The following is a 12,091-nucleotide window of genomic DNA, read 5'->3' as shown; positions in this document are numbered from 1 at the left end:
ATGTTTATTTGTCTAACTAATTATAATTTTAGTTTAGTTTAGTTGTCACATGTCCAAAATAAATGTGCATTCATTAAGTCACACATTTGTCGTGGTAACTGAAAACCAACCGCTTGTCTAGTGCAGATGAGAGTTTGACACAATATTTATTTTCTAGAAGTTCTTTATTGTTTGCAAGCAAGAATCCCACATCAGCAGCACAGAGATGATGACTGAAGAGAGGCCGTCTCTCCTCATCCTTTATAATAACCCACAACAATAAAGCATTATTCCTCCACATAACTATTACAGACAGAGCTCATGTCAGAAGTCAACAGATATAAGATTTCACTTTACATACATAATAATGTTGCATCTACAACTCCTTCATATGTAAGAACAACATATCAAAATAATAAGGGACATTAGAAAATTTCCCTCAAACATTCTAAATAAAAATAACCAGAGACCATCTTCTGACAGGATCATATTTTGAAAAGATTATTATTTGAACCTCCTGTACAGAACTTTAATCTTTTTATTTACATTTGCATCATAATTTGCAGTCTCACAACTGATCAAGTTGAACAGATCACTGAGAGCTGAGAGCTCGTCTCATAGTTATATACAGAAAGATAAATCACAACAGAAACATTTTGTTAAACTGCCGTTAGAAAAAACAAAAGCAACAAAAAATCTCCGGCCTGCTTCCAATCACAAACTGAAGGCCACAGGCAGGAACAGGCGCCATCAGGTCCGCCGACTGAAGGCCACTGGCAGGAACAGGCGCCATCAGGTCCGCCGACTGAAGGCCACTGGCAGGAACAGGCGCCATCAGGTCCGCCGACTGAAGGCCACAGGCAGGAACAGGCGCCATCAGGTCCGCCGACTGAAGGCCACTGGCAGGAACAGGCGCCATCAGGTCCGCCGACTGAAGGCCACTGGCAGGAACAGGCGCCATCAGGTCCGCCGACTGAAGGCCACTGGCAGGTGTCGACCGGGCTGCCGACTGAAGGCCACTGGCAGGTGTCGGCGAAGGACAGCAAAGGAGGGCGCCGGACAGCAAAGGAGGGCGCCAGACCTCAAGGAGCCCGGACGCCACCGAGAGCGGCGCTTCCTAAGCGGGGAAACCTTGAAGGCCAGGCGGGCTCCCCAGAAAGGAGACGCCTCAGGACTTGCAGGCCCTGGGGTCGAGACTGAGGCCTGGGCTGGTAGCCTAGCTGTGGCTACGGCATGGGCTGGGGCTGGAGCTGATGCATGGGTTTGGGCTGTGGCCTGGAAAAAAAGGTTGCTTGGGAACACAGAGACTAAATACACAGACACTGATGACAAGACGAGGAACAGGTGAGGTAACGAAGGGGAGGAGCACACGAGAACATGAAGGGAACCAAGCAATAGACAGAGGGAGCCAGAGGGAACATAGGAAAATACACAGGAGAACTTAAAGGACACATGAGGGTATGCAAAAACAAGACACAAGACAAGATACAGAGACATGGAAATCAAATACAAGAAAACACAAGACAAAACCAGACAAGAACACAACAAACAGATCTACAGTCATGACACATTTGCATCATAATTTGCAATCACACACCTGATTAAGTTGAGCAGAGCACTGAGAGCTGAGAGCTCGTCTCATAGTTATATACAGAAAGATAAATCACAACAGAAACATTTTGTTAAGCTGCCGTTAGAAAAAACAAAAACAACAAAAAATCTCCGGCCTGCTTCCAATCGCAAACGTCACAGTCACAGTTTAAAACTTAGTCTGAAGTGTTTCATCAGGAGGAGAATGTACGATCACATGGGTCCCGACTCATCTTCACTGTATGTCTCATGGACATTGGCTCCAAGAAGAGGACTTTGCTATTTGGAGAAAACACAGTTTCAAGAGTTGTTACATGAACACACAGTAATAATATAATATATCATATTAAATATATATTATTATAACCAAGTTCACCTGAGACGGAGACAGACTGAGGAGGACAGGAGGACATTCAGGACGTGACAGTGTAACATGGCCTCACTCATTAGTTTATGGAGTACCACATTAAAGCCTTGAGTCTAGCTTGTTTTTTTGAGCCAGAAGTGACACAAGGGGTCGACCCCTCTTGTGGTCCAATTGCTGAAAACGCGTGCTAAAGTGCCCTTTTTTTCCTTTTCGCCCCTGCCCTTCCAAAGGTCTGTGCATGCCACTACGTCCCACCCTGTAGCATACCTGCTTTATCTTCTATTGTATTTTTTGTCGGAACATAAATCACAACATGTGTTGCTGTGTTGAGGAAGACTTGAAATGAACGATTGAGATCATAAACTCAGCAGTAAACTGTTTACTGAGGATCGTTTTCTCATTGACTTAATTCCAAACAGACCAAATTTGAAGGTGGTATATGTAAGACTCGGCCACCTGCCATATTTATACTCCAAACAACTCCAAACATAGCAGCTGCTAACTGTAGCTTTAGTTAGCTCATAAGCTTAGTTAACCATGCAGCTACCGAGCAATCCTATTAGCTGACTCTGACCAGACTGGAAGCTCTGAGCACAGTGCGAGTGTTGAGACATCTCATGATGATGACGTTCAAAGTGGCTAGGGGCTAGCTGGTTAGCATGCTAACTTCAATACATATTTCTGCAATCCAATACAAATATTTATCATAACATCAAAACAGTTATTTCTTCACATTCAGTTGATCATTTTAGTTAATTTAGGAATGTTTTAAACACACATTTTTACATATTGCACCTTTAAACTAAAATAATCAAGAACAGTTTTGACGATGTCTACAAAAACTGCTCGGTGCTCTGAGATCAGAGGCCTGACAGAGTCAGCTAATAGGACCACTAGCTGCACTGCAAACTGAGCTAACTGCCTAACAGCAGCTACATTTAGCAGCAGTTTGCAGTTACTCTGGTGAGATACTTATTATTGTTTGTATGTATGAATGCAAGAGGTGGCCAATTATTACATATTGTACCTTTAAATGCTTGAAATGAGGCATTTTTTTTCTAGCTAACTGTGGTAGCATGCTAGCTGTGTGATATATAAAGAGCTTAACGTCAGTGTTTCATACGTCTCTAAATGTCTTTTTACAAAATATTTCACTTAACTGGTTAAAAAGCAGGCAAACAGTTACAGAGTATAAAATCTGTGAGGCAACTTGTTCCTTATTTAGTTTCAGTGAGACATCACACTGAAGTTTCATTTCAGAATCAAGCACAATGTTTAAAACTAAATATATATAAAGGAGTTTGCAAAGATAAAAACGGAACATGTCCTCTTCTCATTAAAGGAGTCATCACCTGGTTTTTTGCATATCCAGTCCCTCTTGGATCGCTTTGGATCAATTCTTAAAACTTATTAGAAAAAAAATAATTAAAAAATATCAAACATAGAGCTTGTTCTGACCCTTTTTCATACCGCGACTTTCTCACATGAGATTGAGCGCAAGGTTTTGAATGGTCCGGATGTGCATTGTATTAATATGTAATGAGGCGCGCGTTGATTGGCCGCAGGAAGGACAGAGCCGGAATGGGGGGCGAGCCTGCATGCACACAGACTCCACAACATAAACAGCCCCCTGTCATGGCGCACACACTAAATGACAAACCTTACGGAATTCAGGCATTTATGTACGAGCCGGAGTCGGAACCCGAACGGGAGAGTGAAGAGGCAGAGACGGTGGAAGAGACACGTTTACAGCAGGACGTCTCTGAATGGTAAATTCTTTTTTTTTCCTTCTTACTTTTCACACTCGTGTTTTACATGTAAGACCTGAGTTTTAATGCTGGCGGTGACGATGTATGGCGTGAAAATGACAGAGAAATAAGCAGATTCGGCGTGCTCACTCTGGCTGAGGACGGCTGTGAGCAGGTGCTTAATATGCAAGTAGCCTCCTGTGGTAACGTCACCACAGGAGCAGAGTCAAAATCTCCTGCTTTAGGAACGCGCACTACTGTGCGCTATTCCTGTTCAGAAAAAGAGCCAAAGCGAAAAAAATAAGCCACTTTCAAACTCCAGCTTTTCAGGCAAGTTTCAACAGAGGTCCAACACCAATATGCATGATTTAACGAGAGAAATTGAGATTTCCGGGTGATGACTCCTTTAAATGCATGTCTTTGCAGTGAACACTAGGGGGCGTATGTTGTAGTTATGGACACAAAACAAAATGAATAATGAATTTAAATGTTAGATTTGATTCCCTAACAAACAAACAAACAGCAGAGGTCAGCAGCAGCAGCTCTGACTTTACAACCTGCCACAGAGGGACTGATGCAGTTTGAATGGTGAACTAGAATATTTATGATCGTTTGAATATAATGAATTAAGCTATTTGTGAATAAAACATGTTTATAATGTGGTTGTTTCTGTCCTTTTCTCAGCAGAGCTCAGAGCTGCAGCTGCTGCAGAGGACTGAGTCAGTGTTCACAGGTTAAACTTTATATTTGAGGTCTCCTCTGATCTGAAGTCAGTCAGCTCCTCCTGATAAAAGACTTGTGTCTGATGGAGAGCGACCTCTAGTGGCCTCTGTACAGATCACAGATCAGCCTCGTTATGATGACAGAACATGAGGATCAGCCAGAATACAGGATTATTAATATGATGATTCAGTAATAAAACATGCAGTCAGTGTATTTAGTTGGAATAAAATAATATAACCCTCCTCCAGCTGTTTGTACAGACAAAATACAATATGGTGGAAATGTCATCTGTTTATCTCTAATTTAATTCAAGAAGTGAAACTTTCATATATTCTGGATTCATTGAACATAAAATAAAGAACATATTTCAAGCCTTTTTTTTGTTTTAATTTTGATGACTACGACTTACAGAAATCCAGCATCTTAAATATTAGAATATGACATTAGACCAATCAAAGACCAAAGGATTCATCATACTTGGATTTAAGCAGCACAGCGACCACAGAGTGGTCTGAATTCACACACAGACACACAGACAGACTCACCTCTGTATTCACTGTTTGAAGTTCAATAGCTTCCTCCTGCAAACAGTTTCAAACAGTGAGTCAAAGTTTAGATTTCAGACAGAAAAAAGAAAAGAATCTAAATGACATAAAAGTGCAGAAGCTGTTGTTTCCTTGTGTTCTGTCTCACATCATCTACTTTTCACAGTTCTTCTCAACATGAAGGAAGCTGCTGATAAACAGACTGACGGTCAGCTGAACAGATATTATGGTAAGATTACTAATTACTGACTCATTAACACACAAACACACCTGTGATCCTCCTGCTCCTCCTCCTGCTGCTCCTGCTGTTCCTCCTGTTCCTCCTGCTGCTCCTCCTGTTCCTCCTGCTGCTCCTGCTGTTCCTCCTGCTGCTCCTCCTGTTCCTCCTGTTCCTCCTCCTGTTCCTCCTGTTCCTCCTGCTGCTCCTCCTGTTCCTCCTGCTGCTCCTCCTGTTCCTCCTGCTGCTCCTGCTGTTCCTCCTGCTGCTCCTGCTGTTCCTCCTGTTCCTCCTCCTGTTCCTCCTGTTCCTCCTGCTGCTCCTCCTGTTCCTCCTGCTGCTCCTCCTGTTCCTCCTCCTGCTCCTCCTGTTCCTCCTGTTGCTGCAGTGTCAGGCTGATGAAGACAAATGACAAAGACACATGCAGTTTGTATCAGTGGACAACAACATTATAACCCTCCTATAGTAGCTGAGTCTGTAAGTGTCGTCCAATCAGGAGACAGTAACACTAGAAAACAGCCGTGATGATCAACTAGATCAGCCGATCAGACGCATGATGAGATTCTGTGAACTCTTCACTTCCTCATCAATCAGTCCAACAAAATCTTAATTATACATTCATCTGATGGTTGAAAATGACATTTTTTGATTTTTGACACATTTTGTCTGAAACTCTCATCATGGATGGATTTACCTCTTGTCTCTGTTCTTCAGCACGAAGTTTTTTCACCTGCAAAGAGTTTCACAGAGTCAGAAAGGAAACGAGAACACGTGAAATCACAGGAACATAATCTGAGAAGCTTTGATTGTAAAGATGTAACTTCAACAATAATAGAACAGAAATTCATTGTTCACCAGCTCAATAACACAACTAAACAAGAGAGTGTGCAGCAGAGCTGTGATGAACTAGATAACTACGACTTTATTTGAACAGTAAAACTAATAAAACTACTAAAACTCCAGGTGAAACAGACAGACAGACAGATTTACCTCCAGCCTCAGTTTTTCCATTTGAAGAGTCTCCTGCAAAGAGTTTTAAACAGTGAAAATCAGTCAAAGTTTAACAATTAAACCCTCTGAGGCGGCAAATTGGCAGAACAAAACAGACCCCCAATTTACCGCCTTCTGTCTGAATCCAGGGACCAAGCCGCAAAAAGGACGTCCAACTGGCGACTTGCTGCCCAGTATAAACATGGCTAATGTGAGAGGCGACTTGTTCCTTATCTAGTTGTACTCAGTGAGACGTCACACTGAAGTTTAAAACAAAATAAATAAAAGGAGTTTGCAAAGACAAAAACAGAAAATGTCTCTTCTCTGTCTCAAGCTACAGCAACATTGTAATTCATGCTGGCACCAACAATATTCGTCAGAAGCAGTCGGAGATTACAAAAAATAGTGTAGCCAGGACTTTTCAGGCTGCAAGAAAGATGTGATTAATTGTCTCTGGTCCCTTACCCCAGTGGGGTAATGATGAGACGTACAGTAGGCTTACAGCTATGAACCGCTGGCTGGCGCGTCACTGTAGGGAGCAGGGATACAGGTTGGTGGATAACTGGCCCTCTTTCTGGGGTCGCCCCCACCTGCTGAGAGCAGACGGCCTGCATCCTACTGGAGTCGGCGCTGCTGTTCTGTCTAGCAATATAGACAGGTGTCTGAAGCAGGTTTGACACAAGGGATGTAACACTCAGCAGGTCGCAGGTCTCTAGAGAGCCTGCTAGTGTTATTGTTAGTGCTGGTATGGAGTCCACTAGCCTAGTTAACATGGTTGGTCAGGGACATAGCACAGAGTACCAGACTGATAGCTTAGTTCATAACATTGAGACTGTCACCTCCCCTCGCCACTTTTCCATTGAATCATCCTCTAAATGTGTAAATCATAATAATCTAATCTGGATCTCCACCTCTGACAGTGGGGAAATGTCTCAGCAACCACCTTACACAGTCTTACATAATAAAATACCAAAGCTAATCACTACTGCATCCCGTCATCCCTTCCTGCACAGGCAGCCAAAACCTACTACTACAAAAAGGTACCTTGTTCCAATTCCTAAACTATCTACCATAAGCTCCACCAAACGGCCGGTCACTGGAAACTGCTCCAGTGAGCTTAAAACCCTCAAATTTGGTTTTATCAATATTAGATCACTGTCAGCCAAAGCCTTACTGATTAATAATTTGATCACTGAGCAGAAGCTGGACATGATTGGGTTATGTGAAACATGGCTGAAACCTAATACCTTTCTGCCATTAAATGAAGCCTCTCCTCTTGACTATAACTACACCCATGTTGCTCGGGCCTCTAAACAGGGGGGAGGTGTTGCTGTAATCTACAAATCTATTCTCAGCCTAAACTCCAACCAGGATATTAAATTTACTTCATTTGAGGCTCTGGTTTTAAAACCATCCTCATCAAATAGTAACATCCTTGTCCAGGGAACAGGCTTCACCTGGTTGTACTGTACAGACCTCTTACACCCAGTTCCTAGAAGAACTTGGTGAATTTACTGCAGATCTTGTGAAAGAGAAAGAGAGCACGGGTGAGTGTGTGTGAGAGAGAGAGTGTGAGTATGTGCTTCTTTTTCTTGCATTTATAAGTTACAGTGCGCTTTTTAATTAATATGAAATTAAATATATTCTATTTGAAGGCAAGTTTGTTTTTTGCCTGTTTATCTGTTAATGACTGATTGTAATAAAATGATTCTTTCAGAATTTATTTGATTTTAAATTTCTATTGGATATGCGATGTGAAGGTCTTAAATTTAAATTTTTATGGTCTTAAAATGTCTTAAAAAGGCCCTCAATTTGACTTACTGAAACCTGCAAGAACCATGATGAGTGTATTTTGTCAAAATTCTTGATACAGTTTTCATTTCTTATTTCTGGTTAATTAAGACTAGCATTAGGAGGCCACAGTGCAGGGAGAGCTGCTGGCATGGAGGTGAGGACATCAGTTTTGAGGAATAAATCGATGTTAAAAAAGGCCAATTTTTTTCGCCAAACGCATCGCATGACTAAAGTCTCACTCTCGTCATTTTCTGAAACTTGGCAGCCCTGTCGTTATGCCAGCCCGGCAACCACAGCGATGCTCAGTGATAAATTGCCCGGGGTCCTGGCTCCTTTTGCGACTGCAACAAAACCTCTGGAAACCTCTGAAGTGAACTCAACACTTGTTTCGATAGATAAAAGACTTGTGTCTGATGGAGAGCGACCTCTAGTGGCCTCTGTACAGATCACAGATCAGCCTCGTTATGATGACAGAACATGAGGTTCAGCCAGAATACAGGATTATTAATATGATGATTCTGTAATAAAACATGCAGTCAGTGTGTTTAGTTGCACTAAAATCATATAATCCTCCTCCAGCTGTTTGTACAGATACATCTGAAAAATAGAATATGATGAAAGAGTCATTTGTTTTTCTGTAACTTAATTCAAAAAGTGAAACTTTCATTTATTCTAGATTCAGTACACATCAAATTAAATATTTTTCAAGCCTTTTTGTTCTAATTGTGATGGTTACGACTTAAAGAAATCCAGCATCTCAAATATTAGAATATGACATTAGACCAATCTAAGACCAAAGGATTCATCATACTTAAACCATGGTCTTGGGGAATACTCGATTCTGATTGGCTGCAGGGTGTCCATTAACCCCTGATATATGGACACCTACTAAGTAGTTCCAGTCAAATTGTCTGTTCACCGTTCTAAATTAATACACTAGCTGGCATCGGACGGTTTTTATGCATCCGCGTCGTCCATTAATTCCTGATAATGGACACCTCGTCAGACATTATCACTCACTTGAATTTAAGCAGCACCTCTCTGAGGTGTCCTTGGACAAAATACGAAGCCAAAAACTGCTTCTGATGTGCTGGTCAGCATGGCAGCCACCATCAGTGTGAATGTATGAATTACTGTAAGTCACTGTAGACTAAAGCATCTGCTGTAATTGAAAAGTAATTTCTAAATTAAACTGCTTCTCAGGAGTCTCCAATCAGGAGACAGTAACACTAAAAAACAGGTGTGATGATGAAAGCACGGTGAGATTGTGTAAATTCTTCCCCTCCTCACTGATTGGTCAAGAGAAAAAAAATTAAACACAATTTCAAAAGTTATACATTGATCTGATGATTGAAAAATAGAGTTTTAGATTTTTAAATAAAATCGTCCAATTTTGTATCATTTTAGATGTAATATCCAAGAGATCGTCAGTGTGACACAGAAAACACAGTTTACTGCCAACAAAACCCATGAAGATGACAAAGACATGTGAAGCTGGTTCATTACCTGACTATCTGCTCCGAGAGGTTTAGTCTTTCTGTCAATCAGTTGTTCAGCCACATGGAAACATTCTGTCAATTTATCATTGCTTAATTTGTCTTTGATTCCTTTAGTCAAATGTTCTTTTGCTGCTGTTGTCAGAATCTCTTTCAGAACATGTTCCTCCTCTTCTAAAATCACTTTGTAATAAAAATTTTCTTTGTTGCAACAATCTGAGTTTTCACAACAGCATTTAAAACATCTTAATAATGACAGTAAGGCAGCTGCAACAAGGCCACAGAGGATCCAGAGACCGATTCCCTGAAAAAGATGCAAAAACATGACGATATCAGCATAGAAGAATCAGCTGTGGTTGCATTAATTTAAGTCTGTTACTTCGACATAACAAGTTTATTGCCTCAGGAGTCACTCAGCCACATTGAGCATAACACAATCTCATATTCAACTACAAAATGAGTGGCTGTGTATCATCCACCTTATCAAGCATTCTTTAAAAAAACCGTCCTGTGAAGTTGCTGCTGCTCTGCTCAGTAAATGAAGACAGGCGAAATAAAATAATTATCTCAGGATGAAAATGTTCATTTTCTCAAGACAGTGACGTCATCATCACATCATCTGGAGAAAACAAACTTTAGTTTTTTCACTAAATCTCTTGATCTCAAAATAATAAACAGAATAAAATGATAACATCATCAGCCAGTAAAGTTATTTCTACAGTTTACAGATAATACACAGGCTGATGTGATAAAGTTCCAGTAAAACAGCAGAGAAACAGAGACTGTCATGACTTATAGAAGGAAAAACTCACCAAGGATTCACTTTTAAGTTCAGCGATGAGTTTTCTTTCCTCCAGTGTGATGTTCTTGTTTTTGTCTTTGCAGGCCAAGTCTGGATGTTTTGAAAACTTTGTAGAGTTTGTATCCTTCTTACAGCAAACGTACCAGTCTCCATCAATGTACACATACACAACCCACAGCAGACCAATGAAAACTGCCTTGATAAAGTGATACAACAAAACAGGGACAAATTTGCATCTGCAACAGCATGAATCCCAGCATCCTCCACCGGCTCCTTCTACAGCTGCTTGTCCTCCACCGGCTCCTTCTACAGCTGCTTGTCCTCCACCGGCTCCTTCTACAGCTGCTTGTCCTCCACCGGCTCCTACTACAGCTGCTTGTCCTCCACCGGCTCCTTCTACAGCTGCTTGTCCTCCACCGGCTCCTTCTACAGCTGCTTGTCCTCCACCGGCTCCTACTACAGCTGCTTGTCCTTCACGCTCTACAGCTGACTTGTCCTCCACCGGCTCCTACTACAGCTGCTTGTCCTCCACCGGCTCCTTCTACAGCTGCTTGTCCTCCACCGGCTCCTTCTACAGCTGCTTGTCCTCCACCGGCTCCTTCTACAGCTGCTTGTCCTCCACCGGCTCCTTCTACAGCTGCTTGTCCTCCACCGGCTCCTTCTACATTGACTTGTCCTCCACCGGCTCCTTCTACAGCTGCTTGTCCTCCACGTGTGCAGACAAATGTGTATTTCCAGACTCTCTGAAATGTCTTGTCCATCCAGAGTTGTAAAAAAAATAGAATGAAAAATGGCAGAGCCATGTATGTGCCGCAGTAGTCATGTTCTTTATCACATGAGCACGGCAAATCATAGCCAAGCACAACATTGTGAACAAAAATCACAATGAATGCGATGTAGGGGCTGAGTTGTTTAAGAGGAAAGTTTGGGAAGACGCCCTTCATGTTTGGTGCCATGTTTGCGTCTGCTGGCTGCTGCTGCTGGTCGCCTCTGAAAAACAGGAAGAGACGCCTTTTCCTGCTGCAACATACCCAGCCTTCATTTCCTCACTGCATGCTTTATGAAATAAAACCACAACACATTTCTACATATCAAAGGACATACTGACAGAACAGACAGAATTTTACACAGATGCAACAATGGAAAGATTTTTATTTCTTTTGTTTTGGACCTCTGCTTTGTTTTACAGATAAAGTGTGTCAAGATGATACGAAGTAGAACGCTGCAGTGACAGGAAATTCACACGGACATCATGTGAGAAAAAGAAACCACAAGTTCTTGTGGTTGTGCTGTGGAATGAACAGTTCTTACAGACGTCTTACTGCCGCTCTGCAGTAACGATGTGTGCAAAGCTTTTTGTCTTTCTATTGTTTCTGCTCTGTGAACATCTGCTGACTCATTCTGTTCACTCGGTCAGGTGAAATCCTGAGACACAAGTCAGAAAAGAAAAACTAAAAAGCTAAAGAGCCTGCAGAGGAGGACGTGTCTGCTGATGATGTCACTTCCTGTTGATGGATGGATGAGCAGATCTCATTTTATACCTTAGAGTCGCTGCAGTCAGCACTTTAAAGTGAAGCTCTCGCCAAAAAGCAACCGAGGCTTTATTTGGGATTGAATATGAGTCAAACCTTCATGTGAAAGCATAATTAGGACGAAAGAGGCACTTTTAAGATTTACTGTAGTTTCGGTTTTGGGCAGTTAATTTTGAACGGGAGTGCATGGGGCAAGACATGCTCTATTTAAATCACTGTCCTGAATCTTTTGATTCTCAACTCTACAACTTTACTTCTGAAAAGCAAAAAGACCTCTCTCATGATATCATGATGTTAATAACAACTTA

General features: G+C 41.8%; 1 long non-coding RNA gene across 1 annotated transcript; it reads right to left on the bottom strand.

Annotated features, from left to right (window-relative positions):
- Nucleotides 1-1,422: 1,422 nt before the first annotated feature.
- On the bottom strand, nucleotides 1,423-5,282 carry LOC115585007 (uncharacterized). The gene is made up of 3 exons (XR_003984637.1): nucleotides 5,223-5,282; nucleotides 4,953-4,988; nucleotides 1,423-1,848 (listed from the first exon to the last, which is right to left on the bottom strand). It is a non-coding gene; the product is annotated as an uncharacterized LOC115585007 (long non-coding RNA).
- Nucleotides 5,283-12,091: the final 6,809 nt, after the last annotated feature.

The sequence above is a fragment of the Sparus aurata genome, chromosome 7, assembly GCF_900880675.1.
Source record: "Sparus aurata chromosome 7, fSpaAur1.1, whole genome shotgun sequence".
NCBI classification, from domain to species: domain Eukaryota; kingdom Metazoa; phylum Chordata; class Actinopteri; order Spariformes; family Sparidae; genus Sparus; species Sparus aurata.
The sequence above is the reverse complement of the archived record's forward strand: the minus strand, read 5'-3'. Positions and strand labels throughout refer to the sequence as shown.